This window comes from Aedes albopictus, chromosome 1, assembly GCF_035046485.1.
Source record: "Aedes albopictus strain Foshan chromosome 1, AalbF5, whole genome shotgun sequence".
NCBI classification, from domain to species: Eukaryota; Metazoa; Arthropoda; class Insecta; order Diptera; family Culicidae; genus Aedes; species Aedes albopictus.
The window spans coordinates 41,060,097-41,067,166 of record NC_085136.1 but is presented as its reverse complement, the minus strand read 5'-3'; positions in this window follow the sequence as shown (position 1 = coordinate 41,067,166).

The following is a 7,070-nucleotide window of genomic DNA, read 5'->3' as shown; positions in this document are numbered from 1 at the left end:
TTGGAGAAAGTTGAAGCTGCTATTTTTGCAAAGTTCTTATTTGGTTAAAGTCAACGTAGGGGGCAAACATGGTTTTGCCACACCCCCCCACCCCCAACCAATAATTGACGATTTTTCAAATTTCTAATACAAAACATCGCAAAAACCAGGCTTTGCCACGCCAAGACTCTCCAGAGCATAAACAAGAAAATAGCACCTCGTAATACGCACTTTATTCAATTCCGCAGACAACTTCATCCACCGCTGTCAGTTGACGTAGTCTCTGGGAATGATTTTATCGCCCATCCGACTCCAGACTGCCAGATGTCTTGGATTAAGAGTTAGCCGTGGATGGTTTTTGTAGCAATGAATCCCAGTGGATCAAAAACACTTATTACCACTCAGTGTATACACGTATACGAAACGCTTAGTTGGTATAACTTATATCCTGATAACAAATGCTGAAGATTGTCACGAACTTGAAGGTTGAAAATGAATATATCTGCTTCAGGCATCCAAGGTTTTCCCAAAACACCGATTCTGGATTTACTTCCCCGACACATCTCAAAATATCCACAGAGTTTAATTGTCTATTTCGGATTTCGAAGCATGCTTTGCTGAAGCCTTCACGATCATCAATCACCAACTGAGCAGCTTATTCCACTGTATCTCGACTGTCCATAAAGTCACCTACACTCCCGTTCAAAAGTTTGGGGTCAGCTCCTCAAAAACATGGCATGTTTTTAGGCCCATATCTCCGCCAATTTGCGTCCGATTTCAAAACCCTAGGTTTCATTCAAAAGATAATAAGTCAAAGAAACTTTGAACATGATTTAAAAGAAACTTTTTCAAAAAATGTTGTATGTAAACTTAACCCAAAGTTGCCAAATTTTCTAAAAAATGAATATAAACTTACGGCAGTGTCGCTGGAAGTTGGGTCGACCAAATTTTAGGATGAGAGCGGTAATATGACCCATTTTCTATTAGCATTCAACTGCTTTTTACAGAACTTAGCTAAAAAATCTAGAAAAAAAGTTATTAAGTAAATTAATCCTTGATGTCATCGACCAAAAGTTTGGGGTCACCCCTCAAAATGCTGTATCGGCCAAAAGTTTGGGGTCACTATCGTAAAACATGGAAAAATGATTTGTTGATATCTTTGTCATTTTTCATTGAATTTTAATTCTTCTTGGCTTATTTGAAACAAAATGAATGATACTTACTGCATAGACATTGAACCACACATATTTGTTGAAATTTACATACTAAAGTTTAACGTAAAGTTGCCTCATTTTTTGAAGCGTGGTAAAATGTGCTAACTTTACATAACATTTTTATATACAAAAATCGTTAAATACGTTAAGTTGAAGACATCAAACGTAAATTTAGTTAATTATCTTTGAAATGAGCCAAAAATAATTAAAATTGAACTATAGGGGGCTGTCCATAAACCACGTGGTCATTTTTTTGGGACTTCTTAACCCCCCCCCCCCCCCCCGCGTGGTCATTAGTCCATACAAAATTTTTTATTCGTCCATACAAAATGGTCATCGGCCGAACCCCCCCCCCCCCCCCTCATGACCACGTGGTTTATGGACAGCCCCTAGATGACGAAGATATCACCAAATCACTTTTCCATGTTTTACGAAAGTGGCCCCAAACTTTTGGCCGATATAGCATTTTGAGGGGTGACCCCAAACTTTTGGTGGATGACATCAAGGATTAATTCACTTTTTTTCTAACTTTTTTTCTAAATTTTATAGCTAAGTTCTGTAAAAAGCAGTTGAAAGCTAATAGAAAATGGGTCATATTACCGCTCTCATCTTAAAATTTGAACGACCCAACTTCCAGCGACACTGCCGTAAGTTTATATTCATTTTTTAGAAAATTTGGTAACTTTGGGTTAAGTTTACATTCAATTTTTTTGAAAAAGTTTCTTTTAAATCATGTTCAAAGTTTCTTTGACTTATTATCTTTTGAATGAAAACTAGGGGTTTGAAATTGGACGCAAATTGGCGGAGATATGGGCCTAAAAAAATGACATGTTTTTGAGGGGTGACCCCAAACTTTTGAACGGGAGTGTATATACGCATTTTCAATAATCGCTTGGGTGGCCTCTAGAAATGTATCTAGATAGATTTTACGTTCATATTCTTCAAATATTGTGCAGAGCATGGGGAGCACACAGCTCCAAAGCTAGCGGCGTTCACTACATAAGTAGTCAGAGGACTCGCTGGATCTGCCCAATGCAAGAACCCCTGCGCTTTGCGGTCTTCCTCCTTATTTGAAGCTAGTGGAACATTTGCTTGACGTCACCAGCGATGGTATATTATCGCTGTCGGAATCTGCAAATAACTGCAGGGGGACTACATCAGAAGGTCTAGTCCCTTGAGCAACGCGGAATTCAACGAAACGTCTCCAGCTTTTTCTGAAACGTTTCAGGCAACTGGCACCTTATCATACTTTCGTGGATTGCAAACGATTCTTAACGACAGATACCAAACGCGCCTTTCACAACTTTCTTCAGATCATTCCTCAAATGACGTTCCAAACACTTCAATCTGCGCTCTGCCATTGGGAAGCTTTTGGAAATTCTACATTATCGCTTCTCTGTAGTAGACCAGTTTTGAATCTGCCAATCACCGTTCACACAGTTGTTTCGTGAAGATTTCTGAGTGCACGTTTTGATCTGAATCGCTGTTTTCATGAACCATTACTTGCACATCTCGAGAAGATCGGTGCACGCCAAACACAGTCTATCCTGGGCAAGTTGATGTAATGTTCTTTCTCGCTCCGCCCTTAAGACTTCGGAATTAATTTTAATCTGACATTCAGTGTTTAGGTCTTCGAATTCCAGGAATGTCCACTTCTACTCTCTTGATGCTGAATTCTGTTCCAGTAACGGTTGTAGAGATTCCGTTGAGATTCTACGAGAGTCGCTTTACGATCCATTTTTACGTACACATCAGCCACTGTTCATGCGGTTTCAGTGAAGTTCTGCAGCAGGTACAGATTACCCAAGCAAACTATATGTTAACAAAAAAGTGACGGCAGCGTATGTAAGGGTTGCACAGAGGTCACTGTGACTTACTGCGCAACCCTTACATACGCTGCCGTCATTGTTTTGTAACCATGTGTGTTGCTTGGGTAGTGCTTAGGGGTCGCATCCATTACTGTGGTTAACAGGATCTCATCCATCAACATGCGTGTACGGATTGTCCACCGGACTCTGGCAGTTAATGTCATGGTAAACAGTTACAGTAAACCGAGGGGATCGAAGTGTCCGATGACACCACTTGTTTTCATTAGTTGCTGTCCCTCGTAGTACAAGTACGGCATCAACTCCTCGTAGTGCATCGTAGAAAGTGTGCACTGGTCCACGTTTGAACCCAAGATCATCCCCACTTCGCTTTCTATTTCGCCTCTCCCAGGGTTCGCAGAATTCACGGCAAGTTGGTCATCCAGATTTGGATTCCGAAGCAACCTTTCTTGTGGACAGGAAGTCTAGCCTGTGTTAGCTTACTTGCCTCCTCTTCAACCGACACTGTCAAAGTACTCATCGTCATTCTGTCAACGATTCATGACCACCGACGCTACGGGGTATTGAGCGGCAAACTCACCGATGTATCGGTTCTTGGCAAATTGTACAGGTTTCTCGTCAACCGAAATATCGCTATGTACAATTATAACATAGAACCCAGGCAGTATTTTTGGAAGACGAAACATTGCTTGCTATTGTTCTTGGTTGGTACTCATTTCCGCGCCTGTAGGTTGCTGGAATTCATGAAATGGGGTCACTGTGGAACCCCGGGCAAGACAAACCTTTACAGACTCCTTGGAGTTTTTGACGACTTTAACTGGAATGTACCATGGATGATGGTTGGAGGATGATGTTCGATTTGCATGCAGCCCTTCTTCATCAGCTTCGGGGGCGTATCGAGTCACTTCTTCAGCTGCTTCTTTCATTCTTTCTCCACAGTGCAGCTATACCGGACCGATCTGGAAATAGACCGCGTAGTTTTTGCACTCATTCTGACGGTGGATGCATAAGCGTATTGTTTAACTCTTGGCAGTCGCCCGTTCAGCAACGAATTATTGATTTGCTTTGCCCCTCATGCCTGTTGAGGCAAACTTGACAGAACTTTTCACTCGTCATCAGCTTCAAGCCCTCGAGCACAATGAGCGTAATGCCGCAGACGATAGTCCGTGGATTGACACATCATGCACGGTTTCAGCTTCCTCTCTTCTACTTTGTCCAGCAGGCTTTGAACCAGTTTGCGGTAATACCAATGCGGCTTCTCGATGATATGCGGGGTGGATTCGAGAAGAAGGCACTGCCCGGATGCCCCCTACCAGCGCATAAGTTGCATCAAGTTTTCGTCGTTCATATAACCTAGGGCATTGTAGGCCAGGGTCGCATAGAACAATGAATGCCGTGCTTGTTTACCAGATAATTTTGAAAGTTTGAATATATGAATCTCTTCTTCACATCCTGCTAGGATTTCGTCGGTCCGGTCTGTTTGTGCCCCAGCCCCACAGAGAACAGACATCCAAGTGCAATCTGAATTGTGTGTAAAGAATTATTTCATCGGCAACACAAGTGGCAATCTGGTGGCGCTGCAATCGGCGAGTTTCTCATACTAAATTTATTCACCACTTGAAATGTTTCAATTCACCACTGACTGTGGCAATATGACGTTTGCCGGCGCTAGTGCTTTCGACGTATATTGGTTTGCAACCTTACTCAAGTAAGGATTGAAATCCTTACACAAGTTCCTGAACGAAATTTGTTCTAGCCTTGATGTCTGTTCTCTGTGCCAGCCCGTATGACTAATACTTCTCCCTTTGGACGTTCTTCTGATTACACTTTTCCTTGCCCTCACTTCCATGGATGAATCTGAAATCTGGCATAGTAGATCGAATTCGTTGAAATTTTCATCCTCCTTGTGGGTTTTTGGGTGCTCTCGTACTCTCGCTTTAGATTCCCCGCGTTCTTCTTGTTCAGATTCAACACGTTCGAGTTGACTTTGTCGGAAGGATCCGGCTTCCATGCATCTTGCTGAGGGTAGTTCAGATGTCAAACATGTTAAAAATTCAATGCTCCAATATGTTAATTCAAATTTTCATCTATTTCGGTGGATATTTAATGGTGGTTCAAAAGCAAATAAGGTTTATATGGGAATTACTATGGAGAATAAAGGTTCTGCGCGTTGTAGAGCGTTCACACATGGATGAAGTCATAGGGTCAAATTCAAATTGAATTCTTCAGATCTCAATGATGAATGCCCAGACAACCAATAATCGTATAAGATGTTGCATAAGATGATAAAGTGGAGGCCATATGCATTAGGCCTGTCCACCTTTTCAAAAATGTTCTCTGATTCTCATGTCCACCCCCATATTTTGATTGGCATCCTAAAAGAAGTAACAGGTCAAAATTTCAGCCAAATCCATTGAAATTAAAAGGTGCATCAAATCAATTTTGTGTTTTTCGACTATTTTTGAACTTCAAAAAATCATAACTACACTAAAACTTGTCAAAACTTAATTCTTTCGGCAGAAATTGAAAGCTATACTTGTTTGCTACAAGTTCTCCGAACTATGTGTGCCAATGAAATTGTAGGAAAAATGTGTAATTATCACATTTGTAATCAGAAAAACCCTAAAAAGTTGATTTTTTGATAGACTTCGTTCTGGAACACCCTAAAATACGTAATAAGTTGGATTTTTCAAAACGGCATCATATTCTCCAATGTTTTGTGGTTATTTGCTTCTTTGACACCAAAGCTGTAGGAGTTGAGCAAAAATTACTAAAATTCGTGAAAGCCAAATGTGGCCTAAAAACTAGCTTTTGGGGTGCACTCACGCTTTGGCGCGCAAAAAGTGGCATCGCGTCAGCACTGATATGATAGCCAAAACCTGTCATCACGCTTGTTTGTTATCACTTGTGGTAGGGGGTAGCCAAGGCAAACTACAAGGAAGCAAAGCTACTGCGTTCAGTACAATTTCGCGCCACAGCGTGATTGCTAGTTTTTAGGCCACATTTGGCTTTCTCGAATTTTAATATTTTTTGCTCAACAGTTGGTGTCAAAGAAGCAAATAACCAAAAAATATGAGAGAATATGATGCCGTTTTAAAATATCAAACTTATTACGTTGATTAGGGTGTTCCAGAACAAAATCTATCAAAAAGTCAACTTTTTAAGGATTTTCTGATCACAAATGTGATAATTACACATGTTTCCTTCAATTTTATTGGCACACGTTGTTCGAAAAAGTTGTAGTAAACAAGTGCAGCTTTCTATTTCTGCCGAGAGAATTAAGTTTTGACATGTTTTAGTGTAGTTATGATTTTTTAAAGTTCAAAAATAGTCGAAAAACACAAAATTGATTTGATGCACCTCTTAATTTCAATGGATTTGGCTGAAATTTTGACCAGTTACTTCTTTTTGGATGCCAATCAAAATATGGCGGTGGACTTGATAATCAGAGAACATTTTTGAAAAGGTGAACAGGCCTATTATGCATGCATGCCTCCATTTAGGCGCATGTAAAATGTACGCATATCGCCTCCATTTTAACATCTTATGCAACATCTTATACGATCACTGGTTGACTGGGTGTTGTTCATGGCTCGTTTACATATTTGCTAATTCTACGCGACAGTTCATTTTCGAGCAGTATTGGCGTCAATTTAGCGCAATGTAAACACTTTTTAGCAGACAATAAATTTAGCATGACAAAATCAGAAGCTTCTGAATTCGGTGCTAAAACTAGTGGACAATAATGAGGATATTAGATTGTCCGACACAATTAGCATCATGTAAACGGTCTGCTAGACGAATTGTCAGCTAATTATGCCATCACGCCAATTTTATTGGCAGATAGGGAAGTGTTTACATTACGATAGTTTGGTACCAACACAGTCGGACAATTTATTGTCCCAGATTTAGCAGTTAAATTTTTAGCAGCAATGTAAACGATACTAGCGTGGAATAAATTGTCCGACAGAATATTGTCACGTATTATTATCACATATGTAAACGGGCCATCAAGACCGCAACTCGTTTCGACTCACGAGACAGGAGTTAT